This window comes from Sipha flava, unplaced genomic scaffold (assembly GCF_003268045.1).
Source record: "Sipha flava isolate LNK unplaced genomic scaffold, YSA_version1 71_pilon_pilon, whole genome shotgun sequence".
NCBI lineage: Eukaryota > Metazoa > Arthropoda > Insecta > Hemiptera > Aphididae > Sipha > Sipha flava.
In genome coordinates this window covers 822,222-834,979 of record NW_020273611.1, presented here as the reverse complement: position 1 = coordinate 834,979, position 12,758 = coordinate 822,222, and the positions used below count along the sequence as shown (strand labels likewise).

Below are 12,758 nucleotides of genomic sequence, written 5' to 3'. Positions count from 1 at the left end.
TTTGTTATTTATGTTTATTGTTGTCGTTGTTATGTTATGCCATACTCCACGGATTAAGTACTAAGTAGTATATTTTATTAGTGTACCTATGCTTTATAGTCTATGATATATATTAGGTAATAAGTATATCTAGGCAGTAGGCGGTTACGAATTCAAAATTGTTTACCTATATATTATGATTTGTTAATATTAATTTTGTTTTTATAAAATAAGACTGTATCAATAAAACATCTTAATTATTACAAGTGGTTATTTAATTAATACTTATTAAGTATAAATTATGTTTTTGTTATAAATAGTAAAAAAAAAGTTATAAAAATACGATTTTTTTTATCAATTATCAAATATCAAAATATTGATATTAATGTTTAAAAATATCGATATCATTAAATTGAAATATGATATATCGATAATGATATTATCGATATTATTTTTGTGCAGAACATGCCTAGTAACGACTAAATTCTACAAATAAATAAATAAAATTAAGAAATGCGATAAGATAAACTTTCTAGGCATTCCGGTTTTTATACCATGGATCGACGTGCCATACGGGTCGTCGTTGGTGACATATTAAATATAATACTTATTTAATATTGTTTCGTTATATGCCAACGGATTTCTCGACAAATCGCACTCGCCAGGCGATCCACGCGTCTCACGTTTCATTTTATGAAATTTCCATAGAAAATATTTTTCAATTAAAATGTTAAACGCGATGCCCTTGAAGGCGCGAGGCCCTGTACAAATGTCTCGTTTTGCCTCCCCCTAACTTCGGCCCTGAATACATCCTGAGTGTTCGATATAAATTTCGGTATAATTGTCTGTAAATAAAATAATTATATTTATATTTATAATTTTATGTAATTTTCTTACTATGTACTTAGGTTTCAACTGTACCTTGGGCACCAGCCTGTACTGTAATGTAAAATAAAATAAAATTTCAATTGTTAACGACGCTATGCGGTTTATCGTAACACTTGTCCGACGGCAGTGTTCGGGGCCGCCGCGAAATCGTTATTGCGACGATACCGTACGTTAGATAACGGTCGTTCACCGACCAAGCCCTCCGACAAAAATTTTACGGCCATAAATACGTGCACGGAACCTCTTAAGCCAGTGGTACGCAACATGGGGGTTGCGACATTTTATAAGGGGTCGCCAATAATTTTACACCAGATGAAAAAGTTATATACTGTGTATTATTTTAGGCTAGGGCCACACTATGCGTTTTGTCGGTTGCCGATAATCCGGAACCGATCGGTAAACGACCGCAACATCCATAAATAACATATAAATAACTAATAAACCGCATTTTCGGGGCCACACTGATCGATTCAGCTAACCGATTTATAACTCGTCGGGACGAACGTGTTGCGGTTTGGCATTGCCGATGCGTTTCGGCAAGTACTTCAAAACACTTTATTTCGTATTGTGCCGACCAAACTTGCGGATTATCGGTTGCGGTTTACCAATACACATTTCGTCGAAATTAAATCATTTAAAATATTTTATACATGTTTAAGGTTTCTATTCTATATTAGTTTATAAAACAATATAATTATCATGAAAAGTCTACAATCTGATTATTATGATAGGTCTATCTTTAGCAGTATATAGTAATAATATAATAATAAACCAGCTAAATTTCGTTGAAATGAAATATAATATCACAGTAGTCTAATATTTCCAAGAACATATTATTTTGAATTAAAATATTTTCCGCGCTTTTTAAATCGGCAACTAATAAAACGCGTAGTGTGGTCGGTCTTCCCGATTGCGGTTCATCGGCAACCGACAAAACGCATAGTGTGGCCCGAGCCTTATAGTTTTATACAAAATAAAATTATTTTGTACCGTCGATGACTGTGTCAATCGTAATATTATGTCATATCTTAATGTTGCGATAACAAGTTCTATTGAATCACGCAGTTATTTTTAAATTTACTTTAATCAGTAATTTTATTTAATCTCACGGTTATTATGAAATAGTCCGATAGTCATGTACGAGCCGTTGAGTTGATCCTATTAATGCTTATAATTTTGTATAGTTTGTGATAGTTATGCTTAGGGACTTCTAGCATTTGCATACTTTTTTTAATTATTGTTAAAAATAGCAGAGTGCGAAATAAATTCGTTTCTCGGTGCCATGATATCAGATCTAAAATTTGAATGTGCATATTTTTGTTATTTGATAGATTCTGCAGGAGAGTGCATATTTTAAAATGTTTATGCTTATTTTGCATATTTTGACAAATTTTCCAAATTTAAAATTAAAAAATATGGATACATATTTCAACCTATCGAAAGAAAAATATATTAAGAGGACTTAATACTTCCAGTAATATGCTATCTGCAAATTACCTCTCATATCTCTTTATAATTTTCGTGTAAGTATAAATAATACTATAAACCTGTATGGACCGTATAACCCGCTAGATATCGACCGGATGTCGATAAAGATAATAGTTAATATAGAATAATAGATTATTTGTTTAGTGTCCAGTTCAGTTGATTGTTATCCAGGGCCGTAGCTAGAGGGTGGCGAGAGGTGCCTACGCCTCGGGCGTAATTCCTAGGAGAACGCAAAAATGAAAATTTTGCGTCTAATGTTAAAAATCACAACAGTCAATGTGGTATATTTTATTTACAAAATCTTTAACAGCCTTCATATTATAATCAAAATAATCATCGAAAATAATATCTAATAAACGTACTATTTTCAAATTAAAAATACGAAAGGGCGCATTTTGAAGTTTCATCCCGGGCGCAATGTTTGGTTGCTACGGCATTGTTATTATTCATCATTGTTTTTGCATCTCACAACCACACAACCTCGAATCATACGTAAAACGTCGTACGAGTATATTTTATAATATTGTATAATGCCGAAAGTACAACAGTCTACGAGTAGCCGACTACAAAGTTTTGTTTCGGAGTTTAAAGATACATTTACATCCGATGAACACGTTTTATTTTGTGTACTTTGAGGTCATTTTTTTTTTTTTTAATGCATATAAATGCATATTATAATGATTTTAGAAGCATATTTGTGTATTTTTTAGAGCTATAAGTCTCTAAGCCTAGTAATAATTATTTATATTTTGTATTATTTCAAACTAATATTTTTAATATTTTAATATTTTATAATATATAAACTAAAACATCGATATGGATACATTTTTTGTTAAACGAACGATGAATAGTGATGATGATAGTGTTATAGAAACCAAAGTTCGTAAGGTATCAGAAATGTTGTTAGATATAAAAACCAGTCGAGAATGTTTGAACCAAAAAGTTAATAAAAAGGACCGTAAATACCAAGACAGTTACATCAAGTTTGGATTCACTTTCGATGTTGAAAAAGGTGAGCCAAAATGTGTTATTTGCTTAAAAGATTAGCTTCAGAATGTATGAAACCATCAAAGCTAAAACGATATTTAGTAACTAAACATCCTCATTTCCAACATAAAGAGGAAGACTTTTTTAAAAGATATGAAAATTCAATAAAATTTCAAAAAAGTATTATGAGTAATTTTACTTTAGTACCTACAAAAGCTCTAGCTGCGTCATTAGAGGCTTCATATTTAATTGAAAAAACAAAAAAAACCACACTCTCTTGGTGAATCTTTCGTTTTGCCAGCCACTATAAAAATAGTATCAATTATGCATGGCGAATCATATGCAAATGAATTAAAAACAGTTCCCTTATCAAGAGATACTATATCACGTCAAATTGAAAATATAAAATCACAATTACTAAATAGATTACGAGGAAACTATTTTGCAATGCAATTAGATGAATCTACGGATATAACTAATCTTGCTCAATTTACCTTGTATATGTTAGATATACTTATAAAGATAAAATTGAAGAAAACTTTTTATTTTGTTAACCATTAGAAGGACGTACAACTGTAAATGATATTTTTGTTCTTATAAACAATTTTTTAGAAATGAATAAAATTCCCTGATCAATATGTGTGTCAATATGCACTGACGGCGCAGCTGCCCTTACTGATTCAAAAAAAGATTTTAAAGCTAAAGTTCTAGAAGTGTCTTCAAATATAATATTTAACCATTGTATGATTCATAGAGAAGCTTTAGATTCCAAAAAACTTCAACCAGATGTTAATAAAGTACTCCTTAATGCTATAAGTGTAATAAATTTTATAAAATCAAAGTCATTAAATTCCGGACTTTTTACTATATTTTGCAATGAAATGGATTCTGACCATCAAAAATTGCTTCTTTATACTGAATAAGGTGATTGTCTTGCGGTAAAATATTATCACACCTTTTTGAACTCAGAGATGAAGCACGAATTTTTCTTCTGGAACGTAATAATAAACTTTCGGAACATTTTTTAAACGAGCAATGACTTGCAATTCTGGGTTATCTTGCAGATATATAAGAAAAACTAAATTGTCTAAATTTAAGTCTGCAAGAGAAGAATACTAATATTTTATTTCTTTCTAATAAAATCAATGCTTTTAAAAAGAAAATTCTTCTGTAGAAAAATTATATTGACGATGACGAATTTGAAATGTTTTCATGTTTATCAGAATTCTTCAGTGATAATGATGTGGATATTAATATGATAAAAGAAATCATAACTGCTCATCTAATAAGTTTACAAACAAACTTTAATGCACGGTTTGAAAATTTCCCAGAAGAAAGTCTAGGTTGGATAAGAAATCCATTTCATTTTAATATCAATGAAGTAAAATTAGGAAATTTAAAAATAAGCGAAGAACATATTGACTTGTCATCAGATGAAAATCTGTGTGTCAGATTTCAAGAAAATGTATGTGATACATTTTGAATTTCCATCAAATCTGGATATCCAGAATTATCAAAACAAGCCATATCAATTTTACTACCTTTTGCATCAACTTATTTATGCGAAACAGCATTTTCAACACTAACGATAATTAAAAACAAATATCGCTTCAGATTAAATGTTGAAACTGATTTAAGAGTAACAGTGTCAAGTATCAAACCAAACATAGAATCAATCATGTCCACAATGCAAGCTCAGGTCTCCCATTAAAATAATTAAATAGTAATTTTATAATTTTAGAAATATTAAAATTTTGAATATCATTATAATAATACATTTTTTAATTTTAGATTTTATAAAACACTAATTTTATATATTTTTTTTTTCATGTTTTTAATTAATTAAATTAAAGAAATATTAAAATTGCCTAAAATTAACGATTTAATGTATATGAAAAAAATGTTTGTATACATTAAGACTAATAAGTAAATTTATATTATACACTTACATAATGTTGGTAGGAAGTGGGGTCGTATTATCAAAATAAATCGTTTTAGGGGGGTCATGGATCAAAAAAGATTGCGCACCACTGTCTTAGGCCATTGGTAATTTTTATTAGATTCCCAAAAAACGATTGAGCGGTGACTGTAACCGCACACGTGCTTGTATTGTACAATGTTTGTTGTATTTTATGACAATGCGTTACGATCGTTATTGTACGAGCGAAATTTTAATTCATGATATCAACAGTGGCGTCGGAAAGATCATGTTTGACGTTAAAAAAGATTAGAGCTCTACTCGAGATGTAGTGTGAGTTAAAATCGATAAGCAGAATTATAACTCGCGTTGGTTAATCCGAATACTTCAATAGTCACTGAAGAACTACTAATCAATAATTTTACAGACATGCCTCGATAATCAAATTAAATTTTTTAACTCGTATTATTAATTATAATTATCATAATTAAACCTATTCTTATTTTATAACCACCCCGCTCCTCCTAAGTTAAATCATGTACACCCTAATACATATATATATAAAACCCTCATCATAATAAAACATCGATTAATTGGTTTAGTTATTTATCTATCGTACGAGTGCACTCTTACGGTTTGTTCAACAACGGTCGTCAAGATATATAATGTAAATTAATTTTACATTTTCTGATGGATGTATGGAAATACTTAAGTGGCGATAGTATTTATTCGCTTCCGGTACGAACTCTTATGATGACTGACAGTTTTTAATAAAATGTCAATAAAATTATCGGGAGTACAATTTGTTTTTATCATCATCCCTCCCCGGTAAACGCACTAACGTTATGTGTAACATTTAAATTAAATGTATTACTACATTAAACGCGTTATATCGATTGATTGTTTGTTTTATAGTTTTGTTTGCCGTTCACGAGTTCGCTGATATGATAAATTAAATTCCTGCGTTCAACTGTAAGTATATAGATACATACATGAATGGTAAATACGAGAAATGAAAACAAAGAACAAAAAAATTCGTTTCGATACGGACACGCGTCGGGAGACTTATTAATGTGATAAAGCTAGGGTTCGTTGTTTTTTTTTTCCGTGAAAACTATAATATTTAAAAATAATATACGAATGCGTTTAAAAACATAACCTGTGTGACACAATGAACGTAATGAACGATCCGTCAACGAAGTCAGTACAATTGCCGATTAACGCATAGTAATAATTTTCGCGAACATCTTTTCGTTTCGATTCGTTTCGTAGTACAAACTGACACGACCAGCATAACAGTTTTAATTTGCGTTTCATTTATTTCGTATAATCATTATAAGTCCGATTCGAACTCAATACATTATAAATCATTTCATTCCGTGGAAATACCAATAATAGTTGGTGTTCAACGGTTACCGTGTGGTTATACTGCACGAACCACAAACAATGAAAAACGTATAAATTATTTATAAAAACAGATGTATTGGTAACGCGTTAGTGCGTTACACAACATAATGACACACGCGTTATAATTTATTTAAAGCACAATATCTCTTCCGTGGCATAGCTCTTGTAAAGGACGAAACAATTACTTTGGAACCAACCATTATTTTATCCATACTCATCATACACAATTAATTATTCCGTTGAATGTTCGTAGCGATATTTCGACATTTTCATAACTAATTATTTGAATCTCTGACCTACAGTGATACATTACGATTACACCCTCTCACCATGTATAGAAACATGTATTTTTTTCCTTAGTTAAATTTAACTTATATCAGTTGACAATACCAATATCTACGCTTTTTATCCCGATTTAAATGTTATATAATACATTGACAGCACTTTCTTCAGATTAATTTAAACAATAATTTAAAGTTAAAACTATTCTACCTAACATTGTGCTGGGAATATTATAATCAATAATTCCCTAAATAAATAAAATAATTTACGTCTACCTGTATATTATGAATTGATAAATTGTGTTTGCTTCAGATTTTCAAATAAAAATAATATTTTAATAAAATCAAAATCACGTTGGCACGCAAAAGTCTTAAAATAAAATTTAAAATTCGAATTTTGAAGACAAAAATACAAAAAAAAATAAAATTACTTCATTGAAAATGGCTAAAAAAAAAATGTAAAATAAAATTTCATATTTTCATTCATGAGTACATAAAATAAGTGTGATAACGTATGAGCATCGTATTAAAATCTTCGGGAAACAAAAACAATTCTAATTGCCTCAAAATCCCAGCCCTGTAGTTATAAGCCACTTTTTTCCACGGTGTTTAAATTATCGTGGGCTCATTCTCATTCACCAGATAAAGAATAATTTTTTAAACACGCCTAAACTCTGCATGGATCTTTATTCGAAAATAAAAATACCCATAGCGTCACTGCATTGATAAGCCATCACCGAATTGTATCCTTTAATCCTGCGAGTTAAATTATTCATTGTTTTTCTATTCTACGAGGATTATGCACGTGATGTGTGCGTATATTTTTTTTTTCGTTTTTCAATTCGTTTTTATCAATTGTCGATCAAAATACCTATTCACGTATATCCCGCGCACGCCATTACTACGGACGCAGATTGATTATTTTTCCATCTAAAACAAATATAATACGAATTTTTCAATTTAGCCATGGCGTGACAATGGACGAATCGCTTTTGAAATACATGAACAAATATTATTACCTTGTCGGTCGATAAATAAAATAGGGCGATTGTAAATTCGGCCCGAGGAAAAAGGGTCTATTGTAAACTCGGCCACGGTTTTTTTTTCATATGAAAATGATTGATACGTAAACTTGGCTCAAATAAAAAAAAAAAAAAATCCCTGATCTTCTGATATCTTATTAGTAATAGTGGCCAAATAAAGTCACAATGAATAACTTTTTCAAAGTCGCAGATAATTAATTACTCTTGGTTTAAAGTCACACTGAGCTACCCTACATTTTTCACGGTTATGTTTCAAAACTTGAAATAAATGTAACTGTAGTTTTTGCGGGTATGTAATGTCCATTTATAATATACCTAGTATAAACATCAGTTTAAAAACCTGGCACAGTATGAGAAAGTTCCGTTGACGTATTCTGGTTTGCTAAATGTTTTTAAATTTGAATCTCAGCAATGAGAAATTATTTTTTCATGTTGAACATTGCGTAATTTATAATATCTAATGTACTTTATAGATTGATTTTGGTAGTGCAGACATTGACTTCCTTCTAGCGTTTACATAATCTTTTTCATAGATCGAATGTCTTTAACTAGGAGATCTTGCGCATCAGTTCCAAATTAAACTTTGTCATGTTTATTATATTTTATCTGCAAAAATAATCGGACTGAGTCTACAATCGACCTTTTTTATTCCCCTGATATTTACAAGCCAAATTTATATCCATTCATAAAACATATGTATATATATTCCTGGGAAAATTGTGGTCGGTCTTAATATGTGGTTCACTGGCCGACTTTTAAAACGTTGTATCATAATTATTAATTCTTCCGATATTTTAAAAACATTTATTTATAATTTGTTCCTAAGACTTTTCAAAATATTTTTCAACAACTTAAAAAATATCATCCGATTTAATAATAGTCGGATAACTGAGTTAAATATCAGCTTTTGATCAATAATCCTTTAACTTGCTTGAAAAACTTTTTTTTAAAAATGTATTTATGAGCAATTCCAGAAAATGCCATACCTAACCTAACATATAATAATGTACTGTTTTTTCATCAAAATTTAATAACGGTTAATATTAATAATTGTGACTTATTTGTAATGTTATTTGTAATGGTAAGTTTAGGTACTGAAAAATAACTTTCTTTCCAACACTTTCAATTAATAAAATATGTTGGACCTTAGGAAATTTGACGTCCGGACTTAATAAAAATTTAGTGCTTTCTCGTAGGTTGAAATATGGTATGTGTTCATGACTTTTTCATAAATTTAAGAGCGTTCTTACACCAACAGCGTCTAGAACGATCATACGTAATCGCCTAGTTTACCCACTGCACTGAGGCCATTTCCTGTTCAGCTACGCCATTGATTAAGTCACACCGAATGTTAGTGTTTAACTTATTATATAAAACAAACGTTCTAATTGCCGTTACATTTTTCCTGGAGCACTCAAACACAAAATCTGAACGCAGAATTTGTCAGTGTCTAAACTCAATGTTCGCTTGTTTTATTTGCATACATAGCATTGACGCAGTAGTTTTTGTTTTTCAACCAAACTGCGTTCACTGAAATTCTATCATAGTGCTTGAAAAAATAATCTAATACACACGTGTTTTTTTAAATTTTCTTTTAAAAATATCTTTATTATGATGCAGCGACATTTAATTTTTGAATAATAATATTATTTTTAAAATATTCAAAGAGGAAAAATCGTTTGAGAATGAATTGCATTTAAGAATGATTCTTGTATGATACAGATTTCATATTTGAATATCGCGTTACATCTCTACACACTGGAGCGCCACGCTCACCCCGGCATTGCTATTTTCGCCACGGGCTGCGCCATAGTCGCTCGTGTCGTTCACGATCCGGTTCCGCTTTTCGTTGGTTTGTTGTGTTGTGTGCATCGTATTTGACCGTCAGCGTCTCCTGCCCACCAATTCTCATCAAAAACCCGGTAAAAAAAAACTACATGTAAGGCCTATCACGACATTGTGCGTTTATTTCTTGTTTCGTCCTATCCCGCGCAAGTCGAACATACCGGATTTTCCTTTTATCGCGATACCGCCGCGATTCTCTTTCAAATCAATAATTTTCTGATTGTCGGATCAGACGTTCGCGTCAAAACCGTGCCTATCCGAGCAACGTGGTGTGTGTTGCGTCTTGGGCGTACCGGCAATCAAATTTTGTCCGTTATTCGACGATCGGGAGGTGCCATACGACCATCCGACACGTTGGTACACCTACAGCGTTAAAACCGACCATCATTTTATCAATCAGTGGTTACGATTATCTTCCAGGACAGAACTTCAACCGCAAATCTGCGTCTAATATCAATCCGTGAAAAACATTTTCATCAAATCGTACACACGCATTATCACTAAATTAATTTTTGTTATCTCATTTTCTTTGTATGTTTCTTGTAATGTTGCGATTGATCGACCTGTGATCCCCACTTAGTTTTAAACACTAACCGTAATCATAAGTTACAATATTGTGTTATTATAATAAATATGTCTCGTTGGCTCTTAGTCAAAATATTTTATTTGGTTATTGATCTCGGTATCCTCACTCTCCCTACAAATATACGCACAGTAATTTATCGGTTTGTGTACAACCGCATTTCGCACAATTCTTAAACAGAAGTATAATACATTCAACAGTATAGTGTCTACAAGAAAAACTGTAGGTTTTTTTTAAACAATTTGAAGAAGGACATTTTTTACTAATCAAAATATTGAGAATTTTTTCATAAAAATATTGAACAATTGTATTTTATTTTATCGCATATTCTGAAAAAATTACATTTGTTCAACCAATTCAATAAGTATTGCATCCTCGGTTGCACAAATTGTTCGGTCATTTTTTTAATGTGTAGACGCTAAACAATAATCATAACAACAAGGACGGATCCAGCATCTATTTGACAGTCGGGGCACTTTATAGGAGAAATTATATAATACAGCTGATCAAAAGTGTTTGTAGGGATTGTATTAGGTATTCTATCCTTCCTTTCCGAAAAAAAATGTGACGATATCGAACTAAAATTGTCAACGTTTATTTTTATAATCTATTATTTAGTTCTTCTAAATATCCATTATTTTTAATGTTATATATTTTCCAACAGGGGTAGCACTTGTCTCCAATATTCTCTACCCCTGGATCCGCGCCATACAGTGCGCACTGCGTTATTTACCGACGCGTATATACAGTAGTGACAATGCGTCCGTGAACGTTGCAGGAAAAACGTACCTTAAATCACTTCGAACATTTTACATGCACATTGTTCGCATAGGTATGTATTTTGAGAAAAAGAAAAAACAAAGCCTCGAGCCACCGGACCATCCTTCCACATCTGGACTTGGTTTATCGGTACGGTTTATAATACCATTATTTACCTCGGCCCCGTGACGGTTGTCGGCCCGACGTCGATTATTGAACAATATACACTTCGGTGCGGTCCACTAATCTTCGTCGTCGGGACGCGAGGAACCCCCGAGACGGCGAACGATTTCCGAAACAGATATTTTTTCGTTTTCCCGCGCGCACCAGACGACGATATTGAACTTGCCACCGGGGAAAACGTGACCGTAGCGCCGAAGCGTTTCCGACGACTGCGGGGCCCATTTTTTATTTATGTACGTATATGTACATATTGTTTTTTCTTTGAAGTGTTTCGGCGCGCCGAAGACGGAATGCTGTTGCGGTCAATACGCGAGTCGGACCTCTGCGCCGGAGCAACGAAAACTGATCGAGGCTTGTTCAGTCGATTTTGGGTTCGATCTCAGCTTCGACCCATAGACGGTTAAACGATTCGTGTCGTACGGAGAATACGTTATCCTTGTCCCTGTTTGGGGGGGGGGGAACGTACAAAAATTGATTTATTTATAATGCGTCTTTTCCGCTTGGACAGTGAAGATTTTCGAACGTTTCCTTTTTCGCGTAACGCTCGGTACTTATTTCATTGTTAAAAGGAGAGGCGATTCTTATGAAAGTTATATCTGTGAAGTACTGCTGGACCGGTTTGCAAAGTTTAGTTTTTTCTAGCACTTTGCGTGCAGTTGAGCCACCGGATGATAAAAGTCCAATTGTCTAATAAATTAAACGGTTGTTAGAAATATTAAAATGTCCGTGCACACGATATCGGCGCGGTGGCACGGAGGGAAAAGTTTGGATGGTCACATACTACCATCCGGCCCCGTACCCCGAACCTCACCCAACACGACAAAGATAGAACGATGAATGCGTTCTCTCTTTCAACAAATATAATAATTCTTAAACATTTGCAGTCCTATCCTGCAAATAATACGAAATCACGTGTTTAAGAATGTTCACTTCAAATCGTACTTAATAAATCCTCAAAGCTCATGTATATGTTTTCACATCTTCCGAGGTTTGCCCGTGACACTTTCCGGGTTTTTTTTTTTTTTTACGCGTAATGACGAGCTAAAATTAAAAAAAAAAAAAAAAAAATCGTACGCGACTCGGACCGAATGAACAGAGCGCGTGTTCCGTTTCGATAAAAACCCGATTAGCCCCATAGCTGGAGTCGACCGAAGGGCAAAAATGTTTTTTTATTTTCTATACGACCATGACTTATCAGCGTGTTGGTTTTTTCATAATCGCACGTGTTCCGTTTTTAATCCGTCGTAATAATGGTGCCTCCTTAGTCGGCTTTGAGCAGTTTCGCTCTATTGGCGACGGCGGCAGAAGAAGTAATATAACACGTGGACATGTACGCACCGTATTGTTTACTCTCGTGCCGATAAGATAACGCACGAGGACCGTGCACGGATCAACAA

At 32.7% G+C, this 12,758-nt stretch overlaps 1 pseudogene; it reads left to right on the top strand.

The window, feature by feature from the left end:
• The first annotated feature begins 3,198 nt into the window (after window positions 1–3,198).
• Window positions 3,199–4,265, top strand: LOC112692161 (annotated as a pseudogene).
• Window positions 4,266–12,758: the final 8,493 nt, after the last annotated feature.